General features: G+C 45.7%; 1 protein-coding gene across 1 annotated transcript in view; it reads right to left on the bottom strand.

Annotated features, from left to right (window-relative positions):
* The window catches only part of LOC122925098 (oocyte zinc finger protein XlCOF6-like), an 818,943-nt gene that overhangs the window by 15,311 nt on the left and 790,514 nt on the right, over nucleotides 1-13,118 (bottom strand). The window lies entirely within an intron of this gene.

Raw genomic sequence — 13,118 nt, forward strand, 5'->3', positions numbered from 1 at the left:
GTGCAGGGGGAGGGGCTCAGCAGTGTTGAGAATAGTTGGTGAAGAGGACCTGGGGGGCGTGATGTCACTGTCATGTGATCAGTGCAGGGGGCGGGGCTCAGCAGTGGAGACTCTGGAGAGGATAAAAGGTGATGAAGAGGACTGGTGTGATGTCACTGTCATGTTATCAGTTTAGGGGGAGGGGGGCCTCGAGGGCGAAGTTTAGTAGTTAAGGCAATCATCACATGACGGTGACATCATCCAAGGTCCTTCCCCACTTTTTCTTTTCAGTGCTTCTCCAGTTCTTTCCTCTTCTCCTGAATGACCACCAAGGATGGACAGGAAGGAGATCAGCAGAAGAATGTTAGACCTCACCTTGGAGATCATCTCCCTGCTGAGCGGAGAGGTAAACTTTTCTAGATTTCTCTCCTCTTTATTGTATTCTGTAACAAGTCAGACATCGGGAAGGAGAATCCATCATAGGAAGTGATAGGAAGAGTCCAGGGTCCTGGAGAACGGCCTCCAGACCTTCCAAGTGATGGAGAACCTGAAGATCAGCCCCCAGTATGGTGAGTGAAGTATCATGTGACCAGTGACCAATAGTCATGTTGTAGGAGCCATGAGAAGGTAAGTAGGCATGTTGTACCCAGGAGGGAAGGGCCGGAGGAGAGCACATGGCCCCTGAGGGGTTTATTCCCTAAGTGTCTCTCTCCATCCACAGGAGTACACAATAGTGAAGAAGACATCGGGGGACTGTGTGACTTCCATCATCCATCTCCAGGAGTCAGGAGGGCGGAGCAGGGCCCCTCACCCCATCACAGAGCCTCCCCCTCACCCCCTGATACATGAGCAGAAGATCCTAGAACTCACCCACAAGATGATGGAGCTGCTGACTGGAGAGGTGACACTGCTGGGAATGCTGGGAAATTCTCCAGTAACAGCACTGGAGGGGTCTGGGTGATGACGGTGTCATTGTGTTGTCAGGTTCCTATAAGGTGTCAGGACGTCACTGTCTATTTCTCCATGGAGGAGTGGGAGTATATAGAAGGACACAAGGATCTGTACAAGGAGGCCATGATGGAGGAGCACCTGCCTCTTATATCACAAGGTAAGAGCCGTCATGTGCAGTGTGTACACGTGTGTGCAGTGACATGTAATGGAGGACACCAGCCTCTTATATCACAGGGTAAGAGCCGCCATGTGCAGTGTATACACGTGTGTGCAGTGACATGTAATGGAGGAGCACCAGCTTCTTATATCACAGGGTAAGAGCCGTCATGTGCAGTGTATACACGTGTGTGCTGTGACATGTAATGGAGGAGCACCAGCCTCTTATATCACAAGGTAGGACCCGTCATGTGCAGTGTATACACGTGTGTGCAGTGACATGTAATGGAGGAGCACCAGCCTCTTATATCACAAGGTAAGAGCCGTCATGTGCAGTGTATACACGTGTGTGCAGTGACATGAAATGGAGGAGCACCAGCCTCTTATATCACAAGGTAAGACCCGTCATGTGCAGTGTGTACACGTGTGTGTGCAGTGACATGTAATGGAGGAGCACCAGCCTCTTATATCACAAGGTAAGAGCCGTCATGTGCAGTGTATACACGTGTGTGCAGTGACATGTAATGGAGGAGCACCAGCCTCTTATATCACAAGGTAAGAGCCGTCATGTGCAGTGTATACACGTGTGTGCAGTGACATGTAATGGAGGAGCACCAGCCTCTTATATCACAGGGTAAGAGCCGTCATGTGCAGTGTATACACGTGTGTGCAGTGACATGTAATGGAGAAGCACCAGCCTCTTATATCACAGGGTAAGAGCCGTCATGTGCAGTGTATACACGTGTGTGCATTGACATGTAATGGAGGAGCACCAGCCTCTTATATCACAAGGTGAGACCCGTCATGTGCAGTGTGTACACGTGTGTGCAGTGACATGTAATGGAGGAGCACCAGCCTCTTATATTACAAGGTAAGAGCCGTCATGTGCAGTGTGTACACGTGTGTGCAGTGACATGTAATGGAGGAGCACCAGCCTCTTATATCACAAGGTAAGACCCGTCATGTGCAGTGTATACACGTGTGTGCATTGACATGTAATGGAGGAGCACCAGCCTCTTATATCACAAGGTGAGACCCGTCATGTGCAGTGTGTACACGTGTGTGCAGTGACATGTAATGGAGGAGCACCAGCCTCTTATATTACAAGGTAAGAGCCGTCATGTGCAGTGTGTACACGTGTGTGCAGTGACATGTAATGGAGGAGCACCAGCCTCTTATATCACAAGGTAAGACCCGTCATGTGCAGTGTATACACGTGTGTGCAGTGACATGTAATGGAGGAGCACCAGCCTCTTATATCACAAGGTAAGACCCGTCATGTGCAGTGTATACACGTGTGTGCAGTGACATGTAATGGAGGAGCACCAGCCTCTTATATCACAAGGTAAGACCCGTCATGTGCAGTGTGTACACGTGTGTGCAGTGACATGTAATGTGTCACGCGCTGCCCTGTGAGAGGCCTGAGAAGATCTGACAGACTTGCTGCACATGAGTCTATCTGACAGATTGTTCTGTTTCTCTTTGTTGTGGTTTTGGGCAGGATCCCACCTCCCCACAGCTTCTGCTCATTAGCTATTTAGTGGTGCTATTTATACCCGCCTCTCACTATAGCCCTTGTGGTTTATATTTGCTTCTGGAGTTCTCAGCTGGTGTTTGGTGGATTTCCTGCTCCCTGTCTGTCTTAAGCTAAGTCCTACTCCTTCTCTTTTGTTGTGTGTTCTGGCTAGGCCTCAGAAAGACGCTGGTTCATGCACCTAGTTCTAGGAACCGGTTGTCTTATCTCCCACTCCCTAGCTGAGGGTTTGTTACAGTTTCAGCTAGGCTTAGGTTACAGCGCATGAGCACTTCCACCTTAAGGATTTGCTCATGTTGTCAGCAGTCAGGGAAAGGCTCAGGGATTGTCAGGTAGTGACCTTTCCCTGTTCCCTAGCTTTGGGGCCTAGCCTGGTGTTTTGTTGCTTTTTGTTGTATTTGGTTTGTTTCCCTTCCCTCACCTACCGTGACATTATAAACCGCCCATACCGTAATTATTATTTTTGCTTCCTTGCTCTGTGCAAAATGAAAGCTGTTGATGCACTGGTGGATCGCATGCAGGAATCATCTTGGGAGGTAGCTGACCTCCGTAATTCTGTTGTACTGTGTCAGAGATTCCTGGCATCTGGCTCCGCTGGTGGGATCCAGGTCAATTCTGAACCTAAGGTCGCTCTCCCAGATACTGTAGGTTTTCTGGGGGAAGTGATAGCTTTGTTCGGTTCAGGGAATCTTGTAGATTGTATTTTTGTCTACGTCCAATCTCATCTGGAGACGAAAATCAAAGAGTGGGGATTATCATTTCTGTGCTAAGGGGTGATGCTCAGTCTTGGGCATTTTCTCTGCCAATCGGTTCTCAGTCCCTCCGATCGGTGGATGAAGTTTTCAGAGCCTTGGGCCTGATTTATGATGATCCAGACCGGGTCTCTCTGGCTGAATCTAAGCTGCGTAGCTTGTGTCAGGGAGAACGTTCTGCTGAGTCATATTGTGCTGAATTCAGAAGCTGGGCGACTGACTCAGAATGGAATGACCCAGCTCTCCGTAGTCAGTTCTATCAGGAGCTGTCTGAGGGACTAAAAGACGCCCTTGCATTTCATGAAAACCCTGATTCTTTGGAGGCGGCCATGTCCCTAGCCGTACGGATTGATAGACGCCTGAGGGAGAGGTGCAAGGTTCCTCTCAACCAGGATGCACTATCATGTGGGGAACCTGTCCTTCAGGGCACAGTGACACGTGAACCAGTGCCTCATGATGAACCTATGCAGTTAGGTCAGGTCTCTTTTTGCCCTGGTGATATGAACTCTAGAGGTCAGAAAAGATTCTGTTTCTTCTGTGGTAAAGAAGGACATTTCATAAGTGTGTGTCCTTTTAGGAAACCTCAAAGTGGAAAAGACAATAAAGGGGTTCTTTCCAATAAAACGAGTTCCATTACCCTTGGTAGCGTGAATGGGGAGTCAGAAAAGGTATATTTGTATTCTACCTGCAGTACCAGATTTCGCCTGCCATGGTGGCGCTATACTCTGAAAATATTAAGTTAGAGGTATTTGTGGACAGTGGTGCAGGGGTTAACCTTGTTAATTATCAGTTTGTTCAGAGTCATGGTTTTATAACAAACACATTAAGCAAAGGGATATCAGTATTTGCTATGGATTCCGCTCCTCTTTTGCAAAAGTATTTAACTCATATTGTGCAGGATGTTCATTTGAGGGTGGGTGATTCTCATGTTGAGTTCATTTCTTGCTTTGTTATGAAAGGTTTGCCTGCTCCGCTGGTTCTGGGTTTACCATGGTTGATCAAACATAACCCTACCATTGATTGGCAAACTAGACAAATCAGTAATTGGAGTGATTTTTGTATGGACAACTGTCTATTTCTGTGGTTTCCACTAAGGCATTACCTTTGTTTCTTTCTGATTTTGCTGACGTTTTCAATGAGGGTGGAGATCAGGAGTTGCCCCCTCACCGAGAATATGATTGTCCGATCAATCTTATTCCCGGAGGGAAATTGCCAAAATCTCGGCTATATAATCTTTTCCAACCCGAAAGAGTAGCTATGTGGGAGTATATTGCTTAGAGTTTGACAAAAGGGCATATTAGGCCATCTAAGTCACCTATGGCAGCGGGCTTCTTTCTGTTAAAAAAAAAAAAAAAAGACTGGACCCTTAGACCATGTCTAGATTTCCGGGAACTGAATCTCATTACTGTCCGTGATCCTTATCCTCTTCCCTTGATCCCGGATTTATTTGATCAGATTTTCGGAGCCAAGGTGTTTTCTAAGTTGGATTTGAGAGGGACTTATAATCTGATAACAATCAGGGAATGGGATGAATGGAAGACAGCCTTCGGGCCAATTCGAGAGCCTGGTCATGCCCTTTTGGTTTGACTAATGCCCCGGCAGTCTTCCAGCACTTTATCAATGAAATTTTTCATCATGGTGGGGAGGTTTGTTGTTATTTACCTCGATCACATACTAATTTATTCACCCGATATGGAGACTCGTCAGGATCATTTGAGACAAGTATTGTTGATCCTTCGGGAGAATAAATTGTATGCTAAGTTGGGGAAATGTGTGTTTGCTGTCCTTGAGCTGCAGTTTCTGGGTTACTTACTTTCTGCCTCAGGTTTTCGCGTGGATCCTGAAAAGGTCCGTGCGGTACTGGAATGGGATTGGCCGGAGAATCAGAAAGCTCTGATGCGGTTTTTGGGTTTTAATTACTACAGAAAATGTATCCTGAATTATTCCCCTATTGTCAAGCCTTTGACTGATATGACTAGGAAGGGTGTGGACTTCTCAGTCTGGTCAGAGAAAGCATTTCAGGCTTTTTCTGCTATAAAGGAATGTTTTGCTTCCACTCCCATTCTGATGCAACCGGAGGTGTCTGAACCCTTCATTGTGGAGGTTGACGCGTCAGAAGTGGGAGTCGGAGCGGTTTTGTTGCAGGGTCCCTCTCCTAGCAAATGGCGTCAATGTGCTTTTTTTCTCAAAGAAACTTTCTGCTGCCGAAAGAAATTATGATGTTGGGAATTGCTGGCCATTAAATTGGCCTTTGAGGAATGGCGTCATTGGCTAGAAGGAGCGATTCATCCAATTACGGTAATTACTGACCATAAGAATATGGCTTACCTGCAATCAGCAAAGCATCTGAACCCTAGGCAGGCCAGATGGTCATTATTTTTTTATTTATTTTTCATTATAACACTTATCGCCCTGGGGTCAAAAACGTCAAAGCGAATGCTTTATCACATAGCTTTCCTGGGGGGAAGATTTCGGAGGATCCTGATCTGATTTTGGCTGATGGAGTGGTTGTATCCGCTCTTTATCCCAAACTAGAGGTGGAAGTGTTGGGGGCTCAAGGTGAAGCACCTGATTCCTGTCCTTCAGGGAAGTTGTTTGTTCCTTCTGAACTTCGACACAAGGTGTTTAAGAAACATCATGATACTGTCCTTGCGGGACACCCTGGGAGTAGATCCACGGTGGATCTTATTTCCCAGAGATTTTGGTGTCCAGGTTTGCGTAAATGTGTTGAGGGCTATGTAGCAGCTTGTGAGACCTGTGCACGTGCTAAGGTGACTCACACTCGGCCTTCAGGATCTCTTCTTCCTTTGTCCATCCCGTCTCGTCCTTGGACGCATTTGTCCATGGACTTAATCACTGATTTACCGACTTCCTCTGGGAAAACTGTGATTTTGGTGGTGGTAGACCGCTTCAGTAAGATGGCTCACTTTGTACCATTATCAGGTTTGCCCAATGCTAAAACTCTCGCTCAGGTGTTTGTTGATAACATTGTAAAATTACACGGCATTCCCCTGATGTGGTGTCTGATAGAGGGAAGCAATTTGTTTCCAGGTTTTGGAAGGTGTTTTGTACTCGTCTAGGTATTCAGTTTTCTTTCTCTTTGGCTTTTTATCCTCTGTCAAATGGACAAACTGAGCCAACTAACCAGAACATGGAGACTTATTTGAGGTGTTTTGTCGCCGAGAATCAGGAAGAGTGGTCTTCTTTTTTTTTTCCGTGGCTGAGTTTGCCTAGAATTACCGTAGACAGGAGACCACTGATAAGTCACCATTTTTTGGCGCATATGGATTTCACCCTCAGTTTGGTACTTTCTCTGGGACTGAATCTTCTGGTATACCTGAAGAGGAGAGATTCTCTTCTTTTGTTGTCTTCTATCTGGCGGAAGATTCAAACAAATAAAAAAAAACTTAATGGGTGAAAGATATAAACGGATGGCTTACAAGAAACGTATGACTGGTCCGGACCTGTGTGTGGGTGATTTGGTGTGGTTGTCCACTAAGAACATTAAGTTGAACGTACCTTCTTGGAAGTTGGGTCCAAGATTTTTTGATCCTTACAAAATCTGTGTGTTCTGGCTAGGCCTTCAGGAAGATGCTGGTTGCTACACCTAGCACTAGGAACCGGTCGTTGTATCTCCAGCTCCCTAGCTGAGGGTTTGTTACAGTTTCAGCTAGGCTTAGGTTCCAGCGCATGAGCACTTCCACCTTAAGGATTTGCTCATGTTGTCAGCAGTCAGGAAAAGGCTCAGGGATTGTCAGGTGGTGACCTTTCCCTGTTCCCTAGCTTTGGGGCCTAGCCTGGTGTTTTGTTGCTTTTGTTGTATTTGGTTTGCTTCCCTTTCCTTACCTACCGTGACATAATGGAGGAGCACCAGCCTCTTATATCACAAGGTAAGAGCCGTCATGTGCAGTGTATACACGTGTGTGCAGTGACATGTAATGGAGGAGCACCAGCCTCTTATATCAGAAGGTAAGAGTCGTCATGTGCAGTGTATACATGTGTGTGCAGTGACATGTAATGGAGGACCACATTGCATCAAAATATATAAATAAACTGCTTCTGTTAGCAGGGTCAACCCAAGAATGGTATACCTATCCTTTTAATGAAGCTGTGTTTCAGAGATCTCAGAGGTTCCTGTTCCTGTCCAGCAGGATGGCAGTCTCTCTCGTGGAGCTGTCATGGAAAATATCCAGGAAATGTCCTCAAATAATTTTTCTTTTTCCCCATTCACGATGACCCCTCCTTTGGAGAAAATAATTGTTTTCCCAGCGAAAGGAGCCTTGGAGGGGATATAGATGTAGAGCTTTCTCCAACACCTCGGAGCCTGATGGAGAGGAGACTGAGAGTAGTTGTTTTCCTTATACCATGTACTATGTCTGACTGATGCAAGTCTTCACCGTGGGTTTTCTCTCTCGAAATTTACCTCATGTGTCATTTTGCCAGAAAGATCCCCAGACAGCTATTTTTGGTTGGTAGTGTGCCACAGGGCTTAAAATAATCTACCTGAACTCCCCCACCCCCCAATATCTGTATCCTCAAATTTTCTATTGTGGAAGAGCTGTCAGCCATCTGTCCACCATTCACTTTCATAGACCAGAGGTTACTCCGGTCTTGTGACCTGCTAGGTGCTGGGACCTCGGCACAGGTGGTGAGGAGCAGAATATTGTTATTTCTTCCTAATAACTAAACCTAGAAGTGAAGGAGCGGAGAGAAGTGTCTGATCTATAGACAGATCTACAGGAGGCCACGTATTCAGTCACTGTGTGCTTGTGTCTCCCCAGATGGATCCAGGAGGAGAAATCCACCAGAGAGATGTCCCCATCCTCTGTATTCCCAGGACTGTCCAGAGGAGAAGGTCCTGGAGAATCTTCAGGTAGATGGAGCTGAGCCCTATACACATCTATATAGGGGGTCCTGCAGTCATAGATGGGTCATAGATTGTGGGGGTCTCTCATGTGGATCTGTTAGATTTCCCACCTGTCTGCTGTATTGTACTGAATTGTTACAGTTGACAAATCAGGGGGAAGATCTGACTGATATTAAAGTGGAGGATGAAGAAGAGAGGATGATGGGCGATCCCCCGTGTAAGAGTGAGGTGGAGGAGGAGGACATTCCAGGAGATGTGACCACAGGTATGGAGTGCTCCTTCTTTTACCCACCATCTTCAGCTGGTACTTATATTGCTACCCACCTCCCCACTTTGTCACCGGGTCACTCTGTGGTATCCTGATGCCTCTGCCACCTCCTCACTATGTCACCTTGCTACTGTGTCGTCTCTTGATGCTGCTGCCACCTCCACACTGTCATTGTGGTTCCAGGTTATCTCAGGGATACAGGGGAGGTTTTAAGAAGTTTTTTCAACAAAGAATGGGACACCAGATATACCTGGTTGTCGCTAGATGTGATATCCCTCTATCCTTCAATACCACACTTTATTGCCCTCCTCTCTCTGGAATATCATTTGCATCGGTATAGTCATCATAGGGAAGAAGCTATTAATTATATATTGTGTGTCTCAGAATTTTTCTTAACACACAATAATTTTTCATTTGACGACAAATACTACTTGCAAACCAGAGGAGTTTCAATGGGAGCCAAGTTCTCCCCCTCCCTTGCTAATTTGACAGTGTCATTTTGGGAGCAACGTTTTATTTTCACACCAGATAATCCTTTTGCAGAGCAGATCGATTGGTATGGCAGGTACATCGATGACCTGCTCATCATTTGGGGGGGCGATGTGCCTGCCATACCCTCTTTCTTGGACTATGTCAATTCAAACACATATAATCTGAGGTTTACCTGCAGTCATGACCATACTCAGATTCATTTTCTCGATTTAACTCTGAGAGGAGTCCCACATCAAATTATTAGTACTTGCACCTTTCAGAAGCCGACCTCTGGGAACACGATTCTGAGGGCTAATAGTCACCACCCAATGCATACCATCAAATCGGTACCTGTTGGAGAATTTATACGAGCAAGGAGAAAGTGTAGCAATATGGCGAATTATGCCAAGGAGTGCTCAATCATTAAAACTTGTTTTCTCGTCCGAGGGTATCCGCATTGGATGGTGGCCAGAGCACTCGGAATTGCGACAAACAAAAAACGAGAAGATCTGCTATTTAGAAGTAGGAGGAGCTCTTCTAATATACCAGTGCCCACCCTTATACTCGCTTACAGCAAACAGTTTGATGCGATCAAACAAATCGTCTCACATTGTTTGCCGATTTTGTATGAGGATGAGAAGACACGTGCCCTTCTGGAACAAGGTTACAGAGTGGTTTGCTAGACGCTCCCCTACTCTGGCCTCAGCACTTTGGCCGTCTGTTTTCATCCACTGCACAAAAAAGAAAATGCACTTGGTTACGTCATAGAGGGTTTTTTCGCTGCGGCAGTCATCCCTGCAAAACCTGCAGTTATGTTGCCCCAGTGAAGAAATTCCATGATTCAGAAAATACTATGGAATTCAATATCAATTCATATATGAATTGCAACAGCTCCTATTTGATATATGCTATTTCTTGCACACATTGCAACCTATTGTATATAGGTAGTACGTCCAGGAAACTCAAACAACGGATCCTGGAACATCTAAATTACATCACAAATCCCTCCTATATCAGGGACTGCCAGGCACTTCATAAATGAACATAATAGAAACACCAGTTTTTTCAAAGCATATGGAATAGAAAAAATTCTCCCTTTTGTCCAGAGGTGGTGATTTAAAACATAAATTACTGTTGAGGGAGGCCTTTTGGATTTTCAAATTGAACACATCTTTTCCTAAAGGATTAAATTATAGAAAGGAAATGCTTCATTTTTATTAGTGTTATAGTGTTGCCTCTCCACGGTTTTCCCTTTTCTAATCGGCACCTTGAATATGCAGCTATGGTCACTGTTCATAGTTAATCCGTTCTTTAGGTGCCATACTGTGCCGTCATTATTACAGGTGTAATTTATCGCCATCTACATCACTGTGGAGGGCACCAAGATTCAAAGCTAATCCCTTCTGTTAGCTGTGGAATTACTGTGCCTCAGTATTACAGGTCAATATAAGTGTCAGGTCTAATGTATTGCTGTGGACTTGACTGTGCAGTGCCCCAAGATTCAAGTAGTGACCCCATAACAGAATGAGCATGGTGGCGGCAATAGTGGCCCCATAGCAGTGGTAGTAACCATGACAAAAGTGGCCCCATGACAGAGTGGAGGAGGGGGCATCAGCAGTGGCAGTAAGGCTGTGTTTATATCACTGTTTGTTTCCGTTCTTCTGATCCGTCAGAAGAACATAAAAATAAAAATAAATGATCCTGTATTTTGAGCATCCACAAAGCCTCTTTTAGATGGTCAGTATTTTGTCAGTGTTTTGCATCAGTATTTGATCAGAGTTTGTAAGCCAAAAACAGGAGTGGGTCAGAAACAGAGATAAAACATAATGGAATCCTCTCTGTGTTGGACCCACTCCTGCTTTTGGCTTACAAACTCTGATCAAATACTGACCAAACACTGACTAAAAGAATGTATTGGCTATGATGAATTTGGGTTGAGTTGGTGGAGTGATTTGTGTGGTTCATTCCAATAACCAATGAGACTCCTCCTGTATGGCCATACTTAATCCATCCACTAAGTTCGGCCCATCTGGTTTTAACCCTAATACAAAGAGTTATTTGACCCCAGGCAGTCAGCATCCATCTTCATCAAGGGCCAAGTGGCCTTCAGCACTAACTGTTCTGTGATGCCCTTACAGGTGCAGGTTCCCCGCTCAATGTTGTTTGTCATAGGGATCGAGGATTGTAATACTGGAGCAGATTAATTCATTTGCTAAAAGACTAATTTCTTCACTCCAAGACTAATTTTTATGACCGAAAACGACAAACCACTTGTACGAAGAATCAATTTGTTTGAACTGCCCACGGGGTGTTAAATAAAGAGCGCTCTGTAACACTGAGTCACAGTAACTGGCTAACGGATAAATATCAATGTGGACACGTCACAAACAGAAGAATGAGACCGATTTATCACCCCAATTTGTAAATCGGGGTCTAATAGAATTGCTTATCTATTGATCAATGTGGACACGCCACAAACAGTAGAATTTATGAATCGGGGCCTGATTCATGTGCAGTGTATACACGTGTGTGCAGTGACATGTAATGGAGGAGCACCAGCCTCTTATATCACAAGGTAAGAGCCGTCATGTGCAGTGTATACACGTGTGTGCAGTGACATGTAATGGAGGAGCACCAGTCTCTTATATCACAAGGTAAGAGCCGTCATGTGCAGTGTATACACGTGTGTGCAGTGACATGTAATGGAGGAGCACCAGCCTCTTATATCACAAGGTAAGAGCCGTCATGTGCAGTGTATACACGTGTGTGCAGTGACATGTAATGGAGGAGCACCAGCCTCTTATATCACAAGGTGAGACCCGTCATGTGCAGTGTATACATGTGTGTGCAGTGAAATGTAATGGAGGAGCACCAGCCTCTTATATCACAAGGTAAGAGCCGTCATGTGCAGTGTATACACGTGTGTGCAGTGACATGTAATGGAGGAGCACCAGCCTCTTATATCACAAGGTAAGAGCCGTCATGTGCAGTGTATACACCTGTGTGCAGTGACATGTAATGGAGGAGCACCAGCCTCTTATATCGCAAGGTAAGAGCCGTCATGTGCAGTGTATACACGTGTGTGCAGTGACATGTAATGGAGGAGCACCAGCCTCTTATATCACAGGGTAAGAGCCGCCATGTGCAGTGTATACACGTGTGTGCAGTGACATGTAATGGAGGAGCACCAGCCTCTTACATCACAAGGTAAGAGCCGTCATGTGCAGTGTATACACGTGTGTGCAGTGACATGTAATGGAGGAGCACCAGCCTCTTATATCACAAGGTAAGAGCCGTCATGTGCAGTGTATACACGTGTGTGCAGTGACATGTAATGGAGGAGCACCAGCCTCTTATATCACAGGGTAAAAGCCGTCATGTGCAGTGTATACACGTGTGTGCAGTGACATGTAATGGAGGAGCACCAGCCTCTTATATCACAAGGTAAGAGCCGTCATGTGCAGTGTATACACGTGTGTCCAGTGACATGTAATGGAGGAGCACCAGCCTCTTATATCACAAGGTAAGACCCGTCATGTGCAGTGTATACACGTGTGTGCAGTGACATGTAATGGAGGAGCACCAGCCTCTTATATAACAAGGTAAGAGCCGTCATGTGCAGTGTATACACGTGTGTGCAGTGACATGTAATGGAGGAGCACCAGCCTCTTATATCACAGGGTAAGACCCGTCATGTGCAGTGTATACACGTGTGTGCAGTGACATGTAATGGAGGAGCACCAGCCTCTTATATCACAAGGTAAGAGACGTCATGTGCAGTGTGTACACGTGTGTGCAGTGACATGTAATGGAGGAGCACCAGCCTCTTATATCACAAGGTAAGACCCGTCATGTGCAGTGTATACACGTGTGTGCAGTGACATGTAGTGGAGGAGCACCAGCCTCTTATATCACAAGGTAAGAGCCGCCATGTGCAGTGTATACACGTGTGTGCAGTGACATGTAATGGAGGAGCACCAGCCTCTTATATCACAAGGTAAGAGCCGTCATGTGCAGTGTATACACGTGTGTGCAGTGACATGTAATGGAGGAGCACCAGCCTCTTATATCACAGGGTAAGACCCGTCATGTGCAGTGTATACACGTGTGTGCAGTGACATGTAATGGAGGAGCACCAGC

The sequence above is a fragment of the Bufo gargarizans genome, chromosome 1 (assembly GCF_014858855.1).
Source record: "Bufo gargarizans isolate SCDJY-AF-19 chromosome 1, ASM1485885v1, whole genome shotgun sequence".
In the NCBI taxonomy this organism is placed as follows: Eukaryota; Metazoa; Chordata; class Amphibia; order Anura; family Bufonidae; genus Bufo; species Bufo gargarizans.